A 23,821-nucleotide genomic window follows, 5' to 3' on the forward strand; every position below is an offset into this window, starting at 1 on the left:
AGCACAGTGGAACCAAAGGTTGCTCTGTCCCTAGAAACCTTATCTACTTTATAATGAGAAATAAATGTATGTGGCCTAGACCAGGTAGCAGCCGCACAAATAGCATCCAGAGGTAGGCGAGCTGCATGAGCCGAAGACGTAGATATTGATCTTGTGGAATGTCCCTTGGGTTTGTTTAGAAGGGGTTGATTTGCAGAATCGTATACATAGATTATACAATCAGATAACCACTTTGAAAGAGTTCTTTTGGTAACTGCAAGTCCTTTCCTGCTATCAGCAAAAGCCACAAAGAGTTGATCTGTTTTCCTGTGATCTTTTGTTCTATCCAAATAAAACCTTAGCTGTCTGTGAACATCCAATTTGTGCAACATATACTCCATTTTGTTGGAGTGGTTTTGAAGAAAGTGGGTAATTCAATGGACTGATTAATGTTGTTAATAGAACACACTTTAGGGAGGAAGGATGAATTGGTGCGAAGAGAAACTCTGTCAGAGTGAAAGATTAGATAAGGGTGCTTGATGGAGAGAGCCTGAAGTTCAGACACTGCCTAGCAGAAGTAATGGCTACCAGAAAAAGAGTTTTCCAGGACAAAAATTTTAATGGGCAAGAAGAGGCAGGTTCAAAGGGGGCAACATTAATTTAGATAGTAACAAGTTTAGACTCCAAGGTGACGGGAGATCTGACCGAGGTCTAATATGAAAAACTCCTTTCAAGAAGGCTTTACAAAGTCTGTGAGCCATGATAGGAGCTCCACACTCTTCCACATGGAAATTGAAATGGCAGCCAATTGAACTCTTAGAGTAGCAGGAGAAGCACCCTGATGAAATAAGTCTGTCAAGAACTCAAAAATCTTATTCAAAGGAGCTGTAAAGGGATCAACGTGGTGTGTATTCCCAGAATACAAACCGTTTCCATTGCTAGTATATGTTTTAGTAGTGGAAGCCTTACGCGAAGCCACTAATATATTCTGAACTGCTGGTGACAAGAGATCAGACCTGGCTAAGTTGAATTGGAGCAGCCAAGCTGCTAGATGGAGTGACAGGAGCTGGATGGGGAACCCCTGACGAGTGAGTCAACAGATCCGGCTCTGGGTCCAGAATCCAGGGTCCCCGAATGCAGTGAGTTTTCAGGGAGGGAAACCAAATTTGACGAGGCCAGAATGGAGCAATGAGAATTATCGTCCTGTGAAGGTTCCTGGCTTTCTGGAGAAATTTCGTATCAGAGGAAATGGAGGAAATGCACAGGAGTCCCGGGGCCAATCGTAAACCAGTGCGTCCTGGGGACTTCCGCTGGAGGGGGTAATAGGGCAAAGTAGCTCCTGCATTTGGCGTTCATTGGAGACGCAAACAGGTCGCAGGAAGGCTGGCCCCATGTGCGAAAAATCCTTTTCGCCACTGACTGTTTCAGAGACCACTCGTGTGGTAGCAGAATTGCTCTGCTCAGCTTGTCGGCTATGACGTTGGATGACCCGGATGTGCGTTGCTATTAGAAAGCGACCCGTGGACTCTGCCCACTGCCAAATTCTCATGGCCTCTCTGCATAGTTGATAGGACCTGGTTCCCCTTGTTTGTTTATGTACCAGACTACCGACATGTTGTCCGTCTGAACTGCAATAGTCCCTAGAGGAAGAAGGGGAGCAAAGTGTTGCAACGCTAGAAACACTGCCCTCAACTCTAGTACATTGATGTGCAGATTGTACTCCAAATTGGTCCATTCGCCTTGGACTGTCTGTCCCTGAAAGATGCCCCCCCACCCTATCAGGGAAGCGTCCGTGGTCACCGTAACTGTAGGCGTGGGTAGCACGAACGGCCTCCCCTGGGAAAGGTTGCACGTTTGGAGCCACCAGTTTAGGTCTGTTTTGCAAGTCTTTGTTATGAGAATCTCGTGTGTTAGAGGTAGCTGTTGAAATGACCATTGAGCAAACAGTAGCCATTGTAGAACTCTCATGTGCAGCCTTCCCAGGGGAATTGCAATAAGGGAGGCTGACATGAGGCCCAACACCTTCAGAACTAGTTTTGCAGGAGATTTCCTTGACAAGAGCAGAAGACGCATGTGAGTCTGCAGCGATACTATCCTTTCTGTGGGAAGCCTCAGAATTAATTGCCGTGTGTTTAACTCTGCTCCTATGAACAAGATATTTTGTGATGGCTGAAGTAAGGATTTACCGAAATTTACGGAGATCCCTAGGTGAACACACAGTTGAAGAACATAGTCTCTGGCCTGCAGTAGTTGACGCCGGGTGGTGGCTGAAAGGAGCCAGTCGTCCAGATACGGAAACACCTGGAATCCCTGGCGTCTCAAGTGAGACGCTACCACTGCCATGCATTTGGTGAAGACCCTGGGGGCTGAGGTCAGACCAAAGGGCAGGGCTCGAAATTGAAAGTGACTGGCTCCCAGCCGAAGCGCAAATGATCTCTGGATGCCCTGGCCATTTTGATGTGGTAGTATGCATCCTCTAGATCTATTGAGCACATCCACTCGTCCTTCTGTAGAAATGGAAGGATCGACTGAAGCGTGACCATTCGAACTTTTCTTTCTTGACGAAAGTATTGAGGTAACTCAGGTCTAGAATGGGCCTCCAGTCCCCTGTTTTCTTTGGAAATAAAAGAACCTTGAGTAAGTCCCGAATCCTTGCTGGTCCGCTGGGACTGGCTGGATGACTCTTTTGTCTAACAACTTTGAAATTTCTAAAGCTGCTGGCTCTCGCAGATGGGGCGGTACATCTGGGAGTCTTTTCTTTGGAATGGGATAAGATAGAAAGGGTATGGTGTAACCTCTGGTAACTACGCTTTTTACCCAATTGTCTGTAGTTATATCTTGCCAGGCCTGAGGGTAAAAGGCTAAGCGACCCCCGACTGCCTCCAGAGCAGGACAGTCGGGCCTCCTCTCAGGAGTGCTGGAAAGGTTTACCAGGGAGTGTATCCCTGTCACCTTGATGTTGCGGACCCCCTCTGCTGCCAGGGCGGCGTCTTCCACCTCTGCGCCCTCCTCTGCCTCTAGAGGGGCATCACCCTGTGTGCCCGGGAAAGACCCTTGATTTTGTTTCTGAAACCACATTTTCCCACCGCGTTGCCCTTTGGGGTACGGTCTGGTTGGGGTGGAAAAACGGACTCCGACAGCAGACAGAGTCTTTCCCTCTTGTTCACACCGGGTAAGGGTCTCCTTTACCTTGGGGCCAAAAAGAGTGGCACCGTCAAATGGGGCGTTTGTAAAGGAAGACTTGAAGGCTTCCATAAAGGAGCATAGGCGCAACCAGGATTGTCTACGAAGAGCAATCGCTGAAGCTGCTGCCCTACTCGAACCTTCGGCTGCGTAGGAAATCAGCCTCATGGACGAGTTAACAATTGATGTTAGGGTATTAAGTTGCGCTGTCACTTTCTCTGAGACAGCTGCATCTGTAGAACCCTGGAGGGTATCTCCCAACTCTTTGACTAGATCCCTCTGCAGACGTGTAAAATGGGTCAAATAGTTCAGGGACTGCATGGAAAAAGCCGCTGAACTAATAATGCGCTTCCCATATCTATCCATCGTCCTAGAATCTTTATTAGGCGGATGGACAGACGAAGAAGACTCCGACATCTCCTTTTTCGTGGCTGCAGCCACCACCATAGCGTCTACTGGAACTCCTTTAGTAAGGTAGGACTTATCCTGAGGTGCTGTGATGTACTTGTTCGGTTTCCTAGGAACAGGTTCCACTGTGTCAGGAGCCTCCCACGCCTTGAGCAATAAGTTCCATTAGTTCGTCAAGGGCGGAGTGACCCAGGAGGAGGAAGGGCGAGCACCAAATGCCTTCAGCAGAACTGACTCATCCTCAGAAGGGGAAGGGACTGCCAGTCACCTCTCTGCTTCAGGATCTCCAAAATGTCTGAAAAAGAGATCTTCTGAAGGTGACTTAGGGGACCCTTCTGACTCATCTAAGTCAGTATCAGATGTTATGGATTCTTGTGGAGAATCCAAGTGTCTCCTCTTACACAGTCTCTTCCTAGGGACTTCCTCGTGGGAGCATCCGAAGAAGCCTCGAGGAAGAGGGGCACCTCCAGGGGTGGCTGAGACACTGGTGCCCGACGCTTGGATGTGGCCGTGGGTGCAGATGAAGACAAAGGCCCTTTATGGGGAGGAGAAACTGCTTCCACTGATGTGGTTGTCTGGGTAGACAACACCTTCCTCATCAGGTGGAACGCCCCGGTCCCGCATCGAAGAATCTCCGGCTCCGAAGAAATGGGAAGAATCCCGACACGGGCACGAAGGCATCGACCCGAGGACGGAGCCGAATCGATCCGTGCCGAGGCCCGAGGGAGAGTCGGAACCGACACGCCGGTTCGACTCGCCCCGAACCAAGAACAGACCGTCGGCTCCGAGACTCGGTACGGGTCCGGAGTCGAGGTGAGGAACAGACCGAAAAGGACGGTTCTGGACCCGAGGCTCCACAATCAGCAGATCAGCCTCTTCCGGCTCCGAAGACTGAATCGGTCTCGGAGGAGGAATGGATGGAGATACAGGAAGGCCTTCAAGTTTCGACACCAGCTGGGTGGAAACCGAAATAAGTTTAGAGAGGGCGAATGCTCCAGCAGCTTCTGCACCACACGATCCACATCGACATCCGAAAGTTTAGAGGAGGAACGGGTCGAAGGAACCGAAGACGGAGCCGACCTCAATATGGCGAAGGAGGGAGCTCCATCACCGGTTCCAAGACTCGAGGCTCAGGAACCGACACCAGTTGAACACTGGCCCAAGTCTGTGGAACCGGTGATCTAACCTTTGAAGAAGAGCTCGGAGCCGATGACTTGGGCTCCGATGTCTTCGATTCCTTAGAGGACTTGATGCCTGGTCAGAAGCATCCAAAGCCTCTTGGAAAGCTGGTTTCAACAGACCCCTGTCCATTAGTTTCCTGCGCCTATCTGTCATGACCCTCCCACTGAAAGAGTGACAAATGGAGCAATCCTCTTGTAAGTGGAGAGGGCCAAGGCAGTAGACACAGGAACTATGGTTGTCAGTGACCGACATTTTTGGCCACACTGACAACGCTTGAAACCAGACTTTGCCTTCTCAGACATTGTAGGTAATAAACAAGTCTAGAAACAAAAACACAGTCAAATCCGGGTAAAATAGTCACAATCAGGTAAATGTCACAATCAGGTAAATGTCAAATCCGGTTAGTCACAATCAGGTAAATTTGACTCAATAGCAGTATATGGTAAGGGTGTAGGCCCCGGTACAAAAATACCGATAAAAGGGTTAACGGTACCAAAGAACTACGGAACCAGAACACAATCACACCAGGTAATACTAACAATATTAAGTTAAATAAAATTCTCAGTAAAATACAACAAAAAGTTATATCTTAGCTTAGAAAACCCTCGAGCTAGCTCCCAACGATGCGAATGCAGCAGCGGCAAACTAGATCTGAGGTAAAGGCAGAGGGGGATTGTGGGTATTAGATTGTCTCGAGCTTCTTCTCGATGCAGAGCTTGCAAGAGGCCGGCACGGAGCCGAGGATCGGCTCCGAACCCATGTGTAAGAAAAAACGGCGAGATTGAACACTATCACATTTAATGTTTTAGATATTAATTAGTTAAGTGTTTTATAATTCCTTGTTAATGTCTGTATAAAATGGCACTGTTTTTTCCTTACTGATGTACTCCTAGAAGGCATTTCTTGCCGAAGCGCTAGAGACTTCAGATGTTCTTATTAATAAAGTGCAAGCTGGTGATTTTATATTTTTTACTGGTCTTTTTGTCGTATTTTTCTACTTCGGGGACTTTCTTGTTGTATTTTTGTCATTTCAAGCCTAGCCATTTCATCCCAATGTAATACCAATGATACTCCAGTCAATACCCAGGACTGTATTTTGTAGTGACTGCCCATGTCCAGGAGGGTTGTGGGCGGTATCCCCAGTAAGCATTTATGGTGCCCCATCCACTTATCCAGGTACCTTTTGAACAGTGTCATAGAATTAGCAGTCTATTCAAAAGACACAGCAGTCGTTGGGAGACAAATCTGTCCCTCCAGCACATCCTAGTCAAGATGCAGGCCATATTTAGGTCCCAGGAATGGGTGGCTCTAGTCCTGTTTCATTTACAGATGTGTAGCAGATTCATTAGGTTTGGATCGGAGATTACTCTGTAAGACAGGCATAAGTCTCCATTAAGAAGTCTATATGATACGGAGTATAGTGACAGGGACTTTAGACACGTGGTGGTCAAAGTTGCGGCCTCAATCTACTTGTAATCCCAGATCCCTTACCAATTTGTAGGTACACAGGGTATTGTTGTTAAATTGATAGTGTGAAGGAACATTTTTACCAAAGGGAATGATGATACATTTCTTTGCATTTAGTTTGAGACCGTGGATAAGACAGCAGTTGTTGGTCTGCGCAAGACCCTCCTGAACTATACTGATATCATTTGGGGATTCGATAACTGCACCCAGTTTGTAGTTCATAAACTTGGACAGCTACAGCCCCTTAGATTTGGCATGAACGTCTGAGAAGTATATACCAAATAGTAGGGGAGGACCAGCACTGATCCTTGTGGCAGTCCGCTGGTGACAGGTCTGCTGGTTGATGTGGAGTCACCCACTTTGATAGTGTGTGACCAGTTTGCGAGCCAGTTGGCAACCCATCTTACAACAAAGGGGTTTACATTCAGTTTGCTAACTTCACTGGTAATGTGTGAGAGTGGGGTTATGTCGAAGGCCTTGGCCAAATCCAGATATCCACCAAGTTTAGCAGGCAGGATCTGCCCTTGACAAAGCTGAATTGGGTCAGATCCAGGGTAGGGTTTGAAGGTTGCCTGTATCTGTTAGTTATGTACTTACCATAACTTTAGATGTTTGGGATCCATCTCGCCTACATTCTGTACTGATGGGTTTGGAGCCCATCCTCGGCTCCGACTCGGCACGCTATACTATAGAGCGAAGTCTCTAATTGGCTGAGCTATTCTACATCCCAGGATGCACAACTACTACTTCCCCAGATCTTGTTTGTCCGCACACATGCACACATTCATAGTTGAAATAACATTGCCAGGTGTTTCAAGATGATACGGCTAAACTGAACCGTCCGGTCTCTTCTGATCTCCAAGGCAGGGGGAAGGAGGGTGGGTTATTAGGAATGTAGGCGAGATGGATCCCAAACATCTAAAGTTATGGTAAGTACATAACTAAAAGATGTTATGTGATCCTATCTCACCTACATTCTGTACTGATGGGACAGCGTCCCTAGCACCTGATTCCTGGGTGGCTCACTGGAAAACACTACTGAGAACTGTGGAACCAAGGAAGCTCGCCCGAGATGCCACATCCAATTTGTAATGAGAAATGAAGGTGTGAGGAGAAGACCAGGTAGCCGCAGCACAAATGTCACTAATGGCAAGCTTGGAATGAAAGGCTGTCGAAGTAGCCATAGCCCTTGTAGAATGAGCTTTCACAGTGGTTGTAAGCTCTCTATTAGAAAGAAGGTAAGTATGACTGATACAGTCTCTGATCCACTTGGCAATGGTGACCTTTGTGACGGCTTTGCCCAATTTATTGTCCGAAAAGGACACAAACAACTGATCTGTTTTCCGTGTTTGGTGCGTCCTATCTAAGTAGAAACGCAACTGCCTGTGAACATCCAATGAATGGAAGATGTATTCCGCTCTGTCTGAGTAGTTTGGGAAGAAAACTGGGAGTTCCAATGACTGTTGAAGACAAAACTAGAACAAACTTTGGGAACAAAGGATGGATTAGGCCTGAGGGATACTCTATCCTTGTGAAAAACCAGGTACGGTGGTTTGACACATAGGGCTTGAAGTTCCGAAACTCTTCTGGCTGATGTAATTGCTACCAAAAAAGCAGTCTTCCAAGAAAGAAATTTCAAGTCACAAGTTGCTGCCGGTTCGAAGGGGGAAGAGGTCAAAGCACCTAATACGAAATTAAGATCCTACGGTGGAGCGGGATGAGAAATCGGAGGTCGTAGCAGCCCAGCACCTTTCATGAAGGCTTTACACAACTTATTGCTCATCAAAGGTGGGTCTATACTTTCATGAAAATTAGAAATAGCTGCCAATTGAACCTTGATGGTAGAGACCGAAGAACCTTGATTGAATAAAGAAGCTAAAAATTTCAAAACTTCTGACACCGGGGCAGAAATGGGATCTAATCCCTGGAGTTGGGCCCAAATGGCGAATCTCTTCCATTTGCTGTTATACATTTTTTTAGTCGAATTCTTGTGGGCCGAGGACAAGATATGTATAACTTCCGAGTCCAAAACCTGGTTCCTGACTAAGGTCGGAAGTGGAGGAGCCAAGCTGTTAACCTCAACGAGTGAAGGGACTGATGAAGCTGTCCCGACTGGTGGATCAAGAGGTCTGGAACCTGGTCCAGGAACCATGGACTGTCCAGTGCGTATTTCCGAAGAAAGGGCAGCCAGACTTAATGATGCCAGTATGGGGCAACTAAAATCATCTTGCACTGCAAGTGAATCGCCTTCTGGATCACCCTGGGAAGAAGGGGAACCGGTGGAAAGGCGTACAGTAGGCCGGTGGGCCAAGCTTGGACTAAGGCGTCCTTGGGAAACCCCCCCAGAACTGGGGTGAGAGAAGAACTGTAGACATTTCGTGTTGAGAGGAGTTGCAAAGAGGTCGCAACAAGGAGTTCCCCATCTTCTGAAGATCTGAGTTGCCACTCTGTCGTTCAGAGACCACTCGTGTGGGGAGAGAATAGTTCTGCTCAGTCTGTCGGCTATTACATTGGATCTCCCCGGAATGTGTGTTGCTACCAAGAAATGGTTGGTTGCAATCGCCCAATCCCATACTTTCATGGCCTCTCTGCAAAGGGGGTAGGACCTGGTCCCTCCCTGCTTGTTCAGGTACCAGACTACTGACATGTTGTCGGACTGAACGGCAATCATGCCCTGGGGGAGGTAACTGTGTAGTGCTTGTAGCGATAGAAGCACCGCCCTCATTTCCAGTATGTTGATGTGGAGGGAACTCTCGTCGGGGTGCCACTTGCCTTGGACTGACCTGCCCAGGTAATATCCCCCCCACCCCGTCTGGGAGGCATCCGTAGTCAAAGTGGCCACTGGAGGTGGAGGAACGAAGGGTCACCCCTGATCCAGGTTGGAGGAAAGAAGCCACCAACGGAGGTCCTGTTTGCACGTCTCCGTGATCATAATGAGGTGACTGAGAGGGAGATCCTGATACGACCACTGGACTGACAGGAGCCACTGGAGAATCCTCATATGCAATCTTGCTAAGGGAACTAGGAGAACGGTAGCCGACATGGAACCCAACAGTTGTAGGACCATCCTGGCAGGGGCTCGGCGTTTGAGGAGCAATGCTCGGACTTGAGATTGTAATATTTCTATCCTCTCTGTAGGAAGATAGACCCGCATTTGCTTTGAGTCTATCTCTACTCCGATAAATCGTATGCGCTGAGATGGCAGCAACACAGACTTTTCCCAATTGAAGGTGATTCCTAGGGAGTTGCCTAGAGATATAGTGGCTGCTAGGTTCTGTAAGAGTAGACGCCTGGAAGTGGCAGTTTGGAGCCAGTCGTCTAGGTATGGAAACACCTGGAATCCTAGACTTCTCTGGTGAGCAGTCACCACCGCCAAACATTTGGTGAACACCCTGGGGGCTGTGGTGAGACCAAAGGGCAGTGCGCGGAACTGGAAATGACCGTCTCCCAGGCTGAAGCGCAAGTGCCTCCTGGATGCCTGATTTATCAGGATATGACAATAGGCGTCCTTGAGATCTATGGAGCACATCCAAACACCTTCCTCCAGCAGCGGGAGAATGGATTGTAAGGTGACCATCCGGAACTTAGACTTCTTGACAGAACGGTTGAGTTTGCTGAGATCCAAAATGGGCCTCATGTCCCCGGTCTTTTTTGGCACCAAAAAGAATCTTGAGTAAGTCCCTAATCCGGTCTGGTCTTCGGGGACCGGTTGGATGACTCCTTTTTGAAGCAGCTTTGAAATTTCGATGGCTGCGAGATCCCGTTGACTGGGTGGTGGGTCCGGGATTTTCCGGGATGGTGGGGGGGGGCCTGAGAAAAGGGGATGTTGTAACCTCCGGCAATGATTCGGAGCACCCATCAATCCTGAGAGATATTCTCCCAGGCCTTTAGGTGCCTTGAAAAACGACCCCCGACTGGCTCCGGAGCGGCACAGTCGGGCAATCCTTCAGGGATGCTGGAAGGTTGAGGAGCCACGAAAGGACTCGCGGTCTCCAGTGTTGCGGCGGCCTCTGCCACCTCTGGGACGGCGTCTTCCTGAAAAATTTCCCCCTCCTCTGCCTCTAGAAGGGGGATCATCCTGCTGTGAGGGGTAAGTCTTCTGAGATTTGCGGAACCACATTTTTCCCCCTCTTCTAGCCTTGGGATAAGGCCGGAAGGAAGTGGAAAACCGTGCCCCTACGGCAGTCAAAGTCTTACCCTCTTGTTCACAGCGGGTCAAGGTGTCCTTTACCTTGTGTCCAAACAAGGAGGACCCATCAAAGGGAGTGTCGGCAAAGGAAGACTTGAAGGCCTCTGCAAAATGACACAGGCGGAGCCAGGCTTGTCTCCGTAGAGCAACCCCTGTACCGCCTCTACTCGCCTTCGGCCGCATATGAAATGAGCCTCATGGACGAGTTCGATATTGATGATAGAGTAGCCAACTGAGAGCTAACCGTCTGGGCCAACTGCTCAGGTAGGTTACCAGAGAGGGTATCTGAAAGTTCCTTGACCAGATCCCTCTGAAGTCTGGTGAAGTGCGTAAGGTAATTCAGAGACCTTAAGGTAAAGGCTGCTGAAGTAAGGGTGCGCTTCCCGTACCGATCCATACTCCTGGACTCTTTATTAGGAGGATGGACGGACGTCGAAGCCTCTGCTACATCTTGCTGGGTAGCAGATGCCACCACCAGGGCATCTACGGCCACACCTTTAGATAAGAATTCCTTTTCTGGGGGGGCTGACAGAAATTTATTCGGGCGAGCTGGCACCGGTTCCACAGAATCCGGGTGCTCCCACGCCCTTCGAGAGATCAAATCCAGGAGCTCATCGAAGGGCGGAGACACTCAGGAGGCGGAAGGCTGAGCCCCGAAGGCCTTGAGGAATACCGACTCCTCAGCGGAAGGGGGTTTGGACTGCCAGTCACCTTGTTGCTTGAGGATTTCTAAGATGTCCACAAAGGAGACATCATCCGAGGACGACTTGGGGGACCCCTCCGCATCATCGAGGTCGGTGTCCGAGGTGAGAGACTCATCAGGCGAGTCGACGTGCTTCCTCTTACACTGTCTCTTCCTGGGAGGTTCCTCTGAAGAAGCCTCGGAAGGACCCCCAGAAAGGGAGGAATCCCCAGTGGGGGTGACCTCAGGCCCCAGGGCTCCGCTGTCTTGAGACAGGGGGACAACAAAGGAACAAGTCTCTGTGCCAAGGGAAGGTGCCGGAGAGATGGTGGAGGTAGCCAAGGAAGATTTGGCTAAAGCACTCCTCATGGCCCTGAAGGCCAGACCCCCCGAGTCCTGGGAAGGTCCGACCCCCGAGGCCACAACAGTAGAAGGCACTCCCGCAGCCGACGCACCGAGAGGGAGGCTCGGAACCGAAAGCATTGGACCCGAAGCGTCACCCCCGGGGCCGACCGAGGAGGTCCATGTACCGAACTCCGACCCGAAGGTCAGGGTTGGAGTAAGGGTCGGAGCCGACCCAAGAACCTCCACTGGCTCCACCAGCACCGACTCCAACGGTTCCGAGGCTGTTGGAGGAGGAACCAATACAACAGGGTGGACAATTGGCTCCGGAGCCGACTGGGCTGGAGCAGAGACTAACTTTTGGAAAACTGGAGACTGGAACAGCCTTTGAAGCACCCTGTCTATATCCAAATCGGACATCCTCGAGGACCGAGAAGAGACCGATCGGGTCCGAGTTGACTTCTCCGCCGGTTCCGAAAGACTAGGGGACCGGCTCCGAACAGTCTCAAGTAATATCGGCGCAGAGGGAGATTCCACCAGCACAGTAATTTCCCTCGGAGCCGACGGGGACTTTGGCGCCGAGGTAGAAGAGTCTGAGCGAGCGACCTTTCTCGGCTCCGAAACCAATGGAGCCGGAGAAGGTGACCCGCCTCTCGATGCTCGAGCGCTCGGCTCCGAAGACAGAGGAGTCGAGGCTGGAGGCATCGAGGCAGACCGTTCCGACCTCGGCTCCGAAGTCCGTGGAGCCGATGGAGAAGCCTGCCTTGATTTCTTTGCTGTCGGCTCCGACGGACTGGTCGGAGCCGAAGACTTCTTCTTCCTGGAAGGAGAGGGGGAAGAAGATAAAGCCTCCTCAAAAGAAGGGGTGATAAGCCCCTTCAATATCAATTTGTTTTTCCTCTCTTGGAGGACACGAGAAGAAAAAGCGTGGCATACACTGCATGACTCTTGAAGGTGCTTAGGGCCTAAGCAATAAACACATAGAGAGTGATCATCTGTGAGTGACATCTTGTACCCACACGGTACATTTTTTAAACCCCGAAGGCCTATGTTCCTTCGACATCACTACAAATACACACACCAAAAATCAGAAACACTACCACACAGAGATGCCAAATCCCTCTAATTTAAACAGGATAGGCTAAAAACTGTAACACAGCTCAGGCAGAGTGCGAGGGCAAGGCCCCTCTAACTAAAAATGGAACCTTGACGTTAATAGGAACAAATACCAAGAAACAAAATTTTTATGACAAAAAATGCTTGAAATAGAGCGCGAGGAAATCCCTGATTTAAGCGGGAACCTAACGCTGACAACAACACAAATTCCAATTCACACAACTGCTCAAAAAGCGTTTAGTAGCTGTTAAAACAGCTTTTGGTTGAAAAATTAGCAAAATTCTGACAGAAAATTAGTCAGTAAAGAGTACTTAGCCCAGCCAAGTCGAGACCACGACTATTGCTGTCAAGCGGCAAACGAGATCTGGGGAAGTAGTAGTGGTGCATCCTGGGATGTAGAATAGCTCAGCCAATTAGAGACTTCGCTCTATAGTATAGCGTGCCGAGTCGGAGCCGAGGATCGGCTCCGAACCCATCAGTACAGAATGTAGGCGAGATAGGATCACATAACATCATTATTTATGAGGTCCATGATGATACGTTCCATGGCCTTACAGATGAGATTGATCACACTTGTGTCTATAATTCCCCAGGTCTGGTTGCTAAGCCACCTTTGTTGAGGGGAATAATTGTTGCTGTTCTCCATTTCGTGGCAACACAGCATGTGGTTAGGTTGTGACTGAACAGGGTACTTAATGGCGATGCTAGTTCATGTTTTAATTTGTTAAGAAGACAGCCTGGGATGCTGTCTGGACCCATACAGGCTTTTTTTTTTTTTTGCCTTAAGACAAGGCTTTACTGACATGCTGTTTTGATATGTCGGGTGGGGGGGGGGGGGAGTTGGGGGCAAGGTTTGCGATAATTTGGAGGGGATAAGGGAGTGAAATTTTTGCCAAATCTGTCCGCCAACAGGTTTGCTATCTCTGTGGGATCAGTCTGTGTGATACCGTTAGTCACTAGTTCGGCACATGCTTGAGTCCTACCTTTTAAGCTGCGTACGTAGCTATAAAAGGCCTTAAGATCATCCTTAGCTGTGATTGCTAAGTTTTTCTTAAAGTTACCCTTAGAGAATTTGTCATGTATTTTATTTGCCTGTTGAGGCTGTGGAGGGTGCTTTTCCATTGTTGGGGCCTCACCTTAGTTTTCTTAAATAGCAACTTTTTGCATTTGTTGTAAAGTTTGTTGATGCTAGATGTCCACCAGGGTGGCTTGTTTTTACTTGGTGCTCTGGCTTTTATTATCTCTGGAATAGCAAAGTCTATACACTTATACAAGTGATCATAAAGGGCTTTAGTGTAAAAGCTTTGGTGTAGTTACCACTTCCAGCTGGTGGTGGGGCTTGGAATGCTTTTATACCTTCCCCAAGGAGGGTACACAGTTTGTCTTGGTGAAGTTTTTTAGTTTGATTCACCCTTTGTAACTTGTGGTATTAGTGCCAGTTTGAAGGTGACTGATTTGTGCTCAGATTTAACTAATGAAGGTCTGGCAGTTGCAGTGGTGAATATGCCTGCCATGTTGGTGAGGACCAGATCTCGTATGCTTGTTCCCCCTGTTGGGGTTTGAACAATTTGTTCCAGGGCATTTGAGTTAAAGTCAAAGAACTTTTGCGCTAGTGAGTTAGGGCTGGAGTAGGTTTCCCAGTTGATGGTAGGATAATTGAAATCCCCCATGACCAGCATGTTTGACAATATTTGGATTGGCTCCAGTTTGGCCAAGTAGGCTTCATGTGCATCATGATTCATGGAGGGTGACCTATAACTAGCTATGACTTAAATGGGGGTCTTACCCACAGTAATCTGAACATGGAGTAACTCCATGGAATTGTCCTGACTCACTAGTCGTGAAGTGAATTTATCTCTAATATAGATAGTAACACCACCTCCTTTGGTTCTCACATGTTCATTTTGCCGTCTGAAGGCGTGGAAGGCATTGTAGCCTTGCAAGGCCGGGGTACTCTCTGAGGGCTGAACCATGTTTCTCTGACTCCACAGACATCTACGGACTGCTTCCAGGGTGTGAAGCTTTTAGTTTAGGCGTGTAGCATTTAGCAGCATAACCCTTATTTTGTTAAGATTGGCAATTTTCATGTCAGCAACTTTGTTTTTGTTTTCGAGACCTTGCCTAAAAAAGGCACTAGGGGGAGGCAAGAGGCTTTTCCAGCAGCCGAAAGCCTAGAGGTGCCAGGTGCAAACCGTCTCTGACAAAGCTGCGAGGTTTGTCGACCATGCCACCCCAGGAAGACAGAAACTGGATTCTCTTTGACACCAAAAACTAAGTTAATTATTGAAATTGATAGCTTTTTGTTCATACCGTGGCATTGTTCTAGGTGAGGGTAATATGGTGCTCAAGGCTAGGGACATACTTGCCTGGGACACATACTTGGAGAGGTCTCTCCTCTCTTCATACAGTCCAGTAAGGTACATCTCAGGTCGTTCACTACCACATGAGCTATGACAGCGTCACAATGGTGGTTGTTGCCAAGAGACCCAAGTGCATGTGTGATCTGACAAATCCTGGCACCAGACAGGCAGCTGAACATGACTTTCTTCTTATCTAACCTGGTGAGTGGGACATCTGTGTGTCTCACTATGGAGTATCCAATGACAAGAAAATTTGGTTTATGAGTGTTATGCCTTGATAGCTTTGTAGGTGAGACACTGGTGTTGCTATGTGTCTTGGGTGCTGTGGGAACTGTGTTAGTTGTAGTGGTCTTGTGTTTTGGAGGTGTCTGGTGTTTCAGTAATTTTTTTGAGAACATCTCCGCGTATGTTGATTTATGTGTTGGACGCATACTATGTGTATGAGTAGTGGTACTTTGTGCATGAGTAGTGGGTGAGTGAGTTGACAACCTCTTCAGTGTTACTGTTTTGAGTTGCTAGAGAGCAGGAATTCAAGATTCTTGGTGTAGATACATCTCTTGCACTCTGTACTAGAATGAGTTATTAGCAGAAGGTTGCCGGTGTACATGAGGCAGTTGTTACACTGCCTCAGGAGACCCAACTCAACAGGTCTGGCAGGAGAAACAAGGGTAGTCCAACTGTCCATAATGTTAGGTTTGAAGAACTGTTATCACAAAGGGGGGTGCTTTCAGGACTGATCTAGGAGGCGCTCTGTAGATGGGTATTTCTGACGGGGATTTGGACTGGTGGTTTAATACGTCACAGCTCACTAGCAATATTTCTTAGACCAGAAAAGTACTAAGGATGAGGACTACACTAATGTACTAAAGTTGTATCTAAGGGAAAACTTGTCAAAATTATCTGTCAGGCTATGGAGCACAATTTCATGGCAGTGCATGGTGCTGTGTGATGCACAAACAAGCAGAAACCCACTCAAATGGGGGTTAAATACCTGAAGCTAAAAACTTTAAAAAAAACTTTAAAAACTCAAAAGAAGTAATGATCATGCTTACTCCAAGCCCTAGACCAACTCCCCATTCACCAGACAGGTTCCAATCAGCACAATTCTCTCAAGGGTGCAGAAGGGCCCCTTCCAATCAAAGATGGCTTGGAAAATGTACTCAGAATACAACAGCCAGTATAAACAGACCAAGATGCAGCAATTACTTTGTGAAGAAATAGTGGAGATAACACACTGGTAACAAAGACTATGTCTATACAACAGAACATGGAGTTACAGTCTGGAATATGAAAAAGAAACATTACTTAAGTTATTACATCCATGTAGCTAAGCTATCATACATAGCAAGGAGGACAGCAAGACACAGGATGGAATGGGACACAGAGTTAAATATGAAAGTGGGAAATGATAAAGAACAGAAGTGGCAAGTGGTAAAGCAAAGGAGAAATTAACAGAGGAAAGGAGAGGAGAGGAGCAATGTGAGGGTGAAGTAAGGAGGCAAAACAAAGACAGAAGAGACAAGAGAAAAGAGACGTAGAAACTGGAAAATCAGAATAAGTTTCAGTTAAACTTGAGCAAGCTTATGAAGAAGGTCAGGAAAGGGAGCTTGCCTCTCTTTTCCTATTTGAGAAGTGGAATAACAACAACCAAAGGTTGATGGTAGCTGCCACACACATGCCCTGACCTGGCAGCTATTGAAAACAGAATGAACTATTTCTTGTAAAAGCCCTCTCTGTTTCTCCTAGTCTAAGTATCAAGAAAAGTACTCAACCTAAGGCAATAAAAATCAAAAGCTAATACTCCTCAAGGAATCTTAGAGACTTGGTCTTAGATGAAGAGGCAACACACCCTTCCCCTTGTTGACTACACCCCTTCTCAGTTTATTATTATTTTTTTTAAGAATCTTGAGACAAACTATAGGAAACCTACACAGTAATGCATGAAAACAGTTTAGCAATAATGATTTTGAGAAGAAAAAAAAAACTAAAGCCTACCATATGTCTTCTAATTAATCAGCTTAGAATACTATTCAGCTTAGAATACTATCAGGCAAGAAAGTACACAAAAACAGCTAAAAATGTAGGGAGGTGGAATACACAGAAGCTCTGCTAGATGACTGCAACAATTTACCAAAAAAGTATTTAAAAATAAATTAAAATGACAACATAAAAATGAATCCGCTATTTTTTCACAATAAGCAATTAATGGGACTATGGCCCAAAAGACAACAAAACTAATACCATTTCAAAGTTAAAAAATGCTTGTCTAAAAATAAGAAAGCAACAGCTGACAGACAATATGCACAACAGTCACAAATTGTGAAAGAAAGGCATTCACTGTTTCAATTCTGTGGTATTAAGGCTGCGATGGAAAAAGGAAAAGAAACAGTGTTACAGCATGTGTCATACATCTGGATTGTAACTAAGGTTGACAGCTCAACAAAAGCCAAGGACACAGTGAATAAACTGAGTGTTCTGTTCTTCCCACATCAATGGATGTTAATGTCTGTCTCAGTAAACTGAATTTCAGAAAATCTCATGCACCGCAAGCTTAAAAATGAGTAAGGCTGTAACACATTTGTAGATTTTTTTCCCTGCACTGATGGCATCCTAGTGAAGAAAGTAAAAAAATATTGAATCTGCAATAAACATTTCAGATTACTACTGCTTGGAGATAGGAGAAGAGGCCTGCAACATTATTGGGCATTATGGTGCTGTGTGCCTGACCTACACAATGGAATAGTTCAAAAATGAGAGTGTGCACTGCTTCTTTGTATTCAACTACTGCTGTTTCTGTGGTTAAAACGATAAAGGATTGTACTAATTTGCAAAGGTAAATACATGTAAGCTTCTGGTATTTACTAGGTGCATGCAGTCTAAGTACTGTTGATGTCTTCTGCATTTATATTATGCCAGCACACATTCCTACATCAACATTTGGTTGAGAATCATAACCAAAGGTCAATAAAATGGAGTTTCAATTAATCTTGGGTTGGACAACTGGAGTAAGCAAGCATTGCATTATAAAAAGACATAGTGAGTGAATGATGATGGATATGCAAACGGAATTACAGAAAGGTAGTAGAAATGAAAGCTGGAATTTTTTTTCACCTCCAGGGGTGGCATTACAGATGGTTATTACTTGGACAGCTACTAAAAGACTGCAGTAAGTGAGAAAATGGAGGTAAAAAAAAGACAAAACATATGTAAAAAGGGCATATACTACAAGATAGCACTCCATTCAAGACAGTCAACTTGAAAAATACAAAAAACAGAATTTCTGAACTTCAGGTATAGCACTATACTTGGCATAATGCAGCAAATGTGTGGTCTCGATTGTTGGCAGTGTTTTGAAAGACTTACCCTCCATCTCATAATGAAACTGGAAAAATCTTGCTGATTAGTAGTGTTTCCACATGTATGAATAAAAATGACATACATACAAACAAAAAATCTAAAGTGGTTCCAGGAAACCCTACAAAAGAAAACCTATCCATAATCATCACAGAATTAAAAACGATAAACAGTAGATTGGAGGAAATATTGATAGCACTAACAAGCACTTGAGTGAGGCTAAGGAAATACCTAATGAACAGACAGACACTACAAACAGCAAGAGAGGAGAATGTTGCTTTGAAACTCCATGCATCAGCAGTCAAGGGCCAACTATATGTTTTAAAAGAAAAGGTAATCTATTACAAAGTCAGTGCCAGAAAAAAAAAAGAAATTGCAAAGTGATGAGCATTCCAGAGAAAGAGAAAAGCAGAGACCATATGCATTTAAAGATTATCACAAGAGAGGGCTGATACTCTGGAGTCATAAGGACAAACAGAGGATTCTTAACACTTTCTCCCCAGGGCAAATAAATCAGGGGCAGCACCTATAACAATCTTATGGTGCAAGACTTGTACCTTGAAGGAGAAACTATTGGTTAGACTCTTAACAGTTGGGTGACCATTTAAAGTTTAGTGACCAAAAGATTTTTGTGACTCATGATTATTCACTGGCAACCCGAAAAAAGTGTGCGCAGTTTGTTAAGGCAATGGGGGTCTGTTGACAGGTTATCCTTTTTAAACTACAGTGCTAAGCAATTATGGCAATTTTTTTCCATACAGAAGTACAAACATTTACAGTTGCTGAAGAAGCTTTCCAGGCACTCCATGGGCAAGCTCAAGGTTCGGAGGGTATAGCATCTATGCAAAGTGCAGGGGGTCATAATCTCTGGCCATCATATGAGCAGCAAGTTGAATAATTTCCATTGTTAAAGACTTGGGCATAACGAGAGACCAAGATAAGCTAATATGGGTGGCTAACAAAATCAGAGTCAGAAGCAGTCTGTTAAGAAAGGGTTGAAGTAGTCTTACTACCGGATTATTTTAGTCTTTGTAGTTCTTGTCAGATTATTCTAGTCTTTGTAGCTCTGTAGAGGAGATGGACTGAGAAGTGCAAATTAATTTTTCTTTTTATTTTACACAAAGATAAGAGTGAAAATTGATAAGAAATGGTAATTCAACAATAGGATAGAACATAAGAAATGCAAAATATCTTGCCAGCAAAAGGACACTAAAAAGTCATGTTAACTGCAAAGACCAGTCAGGGTACTGATTTCTTGTATATGAACTGTTTATCCTCAGAATTTTTAACTGAAGGAATGAGCATAATCCTGTCTGGTACAAGCACCCACAATATAAATGTTTCACTGTTCATATTAAAAGCTGTTGCCCCCCACCCCCACCCCATATGAACAAAATGACTGCAGAGTGGTTGGCAACAAGGAGGGGAGGGGATACCAGGGATTGTTGTGCACAAACTGATTCATATCTAAGCCCCCTAGTGTTTCTGAACTATTCTCTGCCTTATGCTGCATCAACTGTGTTTACTTTTATTCTCTTTGCCATGTGGCTGGTAAAAAAAAAAAAAAAAAAAAAAAAAAAGAGTTTAGTAGTGTATAGCAAAGGCTGCTTAGGGTAGGGTTTTCAAAACTATAAGACATGGAATTCAAACAGTTTGAAAGAGCTACATATACAACTCCTTAGGTCCAGCAATTACAGTTATTTGTGTGTTTATTCACTTAAATCTGTTTACCAGGGTAGAACACCAATCAAGCAATGCTCAATTACAAACTCAGCTTGGAACTAGTGAGATTATTAACCACCTGTTAACTGACAAGAAGAAAAAAAAAAGTTGCACACTCACTGTTAACATTCCATCTGTGTTGTTCATTTTCATTCTTCAACTAATGAGTTTGGATCTGGTCCCTTGGATCCAACTCGGCAGTTGCTAAAACTCGTGGCAACCTGAACCTCTCAAGCTTCTCCTTTACCCACAATGCACCAACCCCAAGTACCTCAGATCTTGTTTGCTGACTTTGCCAGAAACAAAATATATGTATATGTGTTGTGTATATAAAAAAGGAGGTGAAATAAAAATACACATGCAGTCAAACATAGAAAAGTCTACATGTGGGGTTCAATATAAAGGACAGTGACCATCCACTTAAAACTCATTCTTCCAGAAGTTTGCAAAGGATGGCGGTTGGCAGATGGGGAGTTGAGGAAGAATGAAAATGGACAACACAGATGGAATGTTAAGGTGAGTAAATAACTTCTTTATCTGATGATGTCAATTATTCTTCCATCCTCAACTAATTGGACAGAGTTACCAGCGATTTAAAATCCCAGGTGGACTCAAGGAACAATAATCCTGAGCACAGCAGAACCAAATAATGCTTTACCTCTGGAGACCAGATCCAATTTGTAATGAGTAACAAAAGTATGGGGAGTAGCCCAAGTAGCTGCTCATCCATGGACTTCCCGGAAAGACATTGGAATGGATCCAGCTGAATGAGCTGATGCTGGTTGAGATAATGTAACACCCATTTTTTTTATATATAAAATAAACACAGCCATCTGGCTAAAAGTTACTTTGGTAACTGGTTTTCCCAATTTCAAGTCTGCAAAAGAGACAAACAACTGGTCTGTTTTTCCTTACATTTTTTGTTCTTTGCAGGTAAAAATGTAATTGTCTGTGAACGTCTAGCAAATGTAACATGTAATCACCTTTGTTAGTAAAACTGCAGCTCTTTTGAAAAATCAAGTACGGAGGTTTTTGAAGACGAGGCTTGAATTTCTGAAGTCTGTCTAGCAGAAGTATTGGCTAGTAGAAAAATCGTTTTCCAAGTAAGATATTTAAGGTCACACTAAGCTGCTGGTTTGAAAGGGGAATGAAGTGCCTGCAGTACCAGATTCAGGTCCCATGGGGGAATAGGTTCTTTAAAAGGAGGCCTTAAAAGAAGAATGCCTCGCAAAAAGGCTTTGCAAAACTTATGAGAGGCTACAGAGGAACCATCAAATCCAATGTGAAAATTTGAAATCACAGCTAATTAAACTTAACAGCTGAAGAACTAGCTCCTTCTTTAAAAATTAAGGCCACAAATTCAAAGATGTTACGTATTGGAGCTGAAAAAGGTTCAGCATGATTTTGATATGCCCAATACACAATTCCTTTCCATTTGCTGGAATACAGTTTGCGTGTTGAAGGGTTATGTAAAGACAAAAGTATATGTCATACAGTGGAAGAGAACATATGATGGCTGGCTATTAATGGAATTGGGGAAGCCAGGCTGTCAGTCTAAGATTTGATATGTCTGGATGAATCATGCCTGTTGGGTGACACAGGAGATCTGGAGTCAGGTCCAGAACACAAGGTTGGTGAAGTAAGTGAGGCCAAAGGAAGGGGAACCAAATCTGTTGAGGCCAGTAAGGGGCAATGAGGATGACTTTGCTTTTCAACGTGGCAGCTTTCTGTAAAATTTTGGAATTAACGGGACTGGTGGATAGGCGTATAGTAGACCACAGGGCCAATTGTGAAGTAGAGCATCCCTCAGAGATTCCCCCTGTAAGGGGGGATGAGGACAAAGTAGCTGTTGGATTTGTTGCTTAAGGGAGAAGCAAAAAGACCACAGCACGGCTGGCCTCACAGACGAAAAATAATTTCTATCACTTCCTTGTTGAGAGACCACTTGCGAGGTCGAAGAATGCACCTGCTCAACTTGTCTGCTATCACACTGGACTTCACTGGAATGTGTGTTTCTATGAGAAAGCGGTATGATGAGATCACCCACTGCCACATACTGAGTGCTTTTCAATACAAGGGGTAAGATCTGGTCCTGCCTTGCTTGTTGATGTGCCACATTACTGACATATTGTCCATTTAAACTGCAATCGCCTCCGAAGGGAACGCATCCTGAAGGAGCCTGCAATGCTAAAAGCAATGCTCTCATCTCTAGGACACTGATATGCAAACTGGCCTCTTTGGGGGGCCAAACGCCTTGGACCGTTTTCCCCAGAAAATGCTTCCCACCACAACTGGGAAGCATTCGTGGTCACTATGGCCTTGGGTTGAGGGGGAACAAACAGAGTGTTATGTAGAACCTGATCTGATTGAATACACCACCTGAGATCTCTCTTGCATAAGCGAGTGATAAGTGTCAGAGTTGACATGGGTTGGTACTAGTATTACTGCTGCTGACATTGATCCTAGAACTTAAAGGATCAAGCGGGCTGAAATCTTGGTACTGCAGATTATTTTTCTGACCTGTGATCTTACAGTATGAACCCCTGAGTGAAGCAGTGAAGCTATCACTGACATTGTGTGGAACAGCGGTCCTGTTAATTCCAAATCCTGAGTTGGTTCCAGTTGAGACTTGTTGAAATTTATTGTTATCCCCAGATGAGAACACATCTGGAGAACCCGATCTCTTGCCCTTATTAATTAATGCCTGGTCGGGGTGGTAGTGAGCCAGTCGACTAGATATGGAAACACCCAGAATTCTGGCAGTCTCAAGTGAGCTGCTACTACTGCCATACATTTGGTTAAGACCCTGGGGGCTGTGGCGAGGCCAAAGAGTAGGAATATGAACTGGTAATGACTAGCTCCCAGCCGAAAGCATGTCTTCTGGATCGCCTGTTCATCTTCAAGTGATAGTATGCATCCTGAAGGTCTATCGAGCACATACAGTTGTCCTTGCCCAGAAAAGGGAGAATGGACTGAACCATGACCATCTGAAACTTAGTGCATCAAACTGACTTGGTTAAGTTGTGGAGATTCAAAACTGGTCTCCAGTCCCCTGTTTTCTTTGGCACTAAAAAGAACCTTGAGTAAGTTCCAGATTTTATCTGGTCTGGTGGGACCTCTTGGATGACTCTTTTTCTAGCAGCTTTTCTACTTCAATTGCTGCTTGTTCTCTCTGACTTGGTGGAACATCAGGGATTTTTCTTGAGACTGGAGGTAGAAGGGAAAAGGGTATTGAATAACCTCTGGAAATAATCCTTTGCACCCAAGTATCTTTTCTTATGTCTAGGCAAGCTGTCTGGTGCAGGGATACTCAACCCCCGATTGTCGCCAGAGATGGACAATTGGGCCTCCTTTCAGGAGTGCTGGTAAGGTCCGTCAAAAAGAATCTCTGGACCTCTGGTTTTGCGGGCCACCTCTGCAGCAGGGGTGGAGTTAACCATTGGAGTTCTCTCCTTTGCCCCTGGGGGAACTTCCTCCACACATATCCTGGAAAGCACCCTGGGATTTCTTGAACCACATCTTCTGACCACCTTGTTGATTCCTCGAAAAGGATCTTTGAGGGGTTGAAAAACATATGCCCACAGCAGATAGGGTCTTTCCATCCTTCTCACACCTGGATAATGTGTCCTTCACCTTGGGGCCACACAAAGAAGTACAGTCAAAAGGAACACTGACAAATGATGACTTGAAGGACTCCATGAAATCAGATACGCGTTTCCAGGCATGTCTCCTGATGGCAATGTCTAAAGCCACTGCCCTTGAGGTTCCTTTGGCTACATGTGAAATGAGCCTCATGGAAAAATTGGAAATAGATTGGAGGGTAGCCAAATCAAAAGT

The 23,821-nt window shown here is 45.6% G+C and overlaps 1 protein-coding gene across 1 annotated transcript in view; it reads right to left on the reverse strand.

Moving 5' to 3' along the window:
- ANKRD28 (ankyrin repeat domain 28) overlaps nucleotides 1-23,821 on the reverse strand; it is a gene marked incomplete in the record, with an annotated part of 2,819,689 nt that overhangs the window by 630,527 nt on the left and 2,165,341 nt on the right.

The sequence above is a fragment of the Protopterus annectens genome, chromosome 3.part1, assembly GCF_019279795.1.
Source record: "Protopterus annectens isolate FY-2018-M chromosome 3.part1, PAN1.0, whole genome shotgun sequence".
In the NCBI taxonomy this organism is placed as follows: Eukaryota; Metazoa; Chordata; order Ceratodontiformes; family Protopteridae; genus Protopterus; species Protopterus annectens.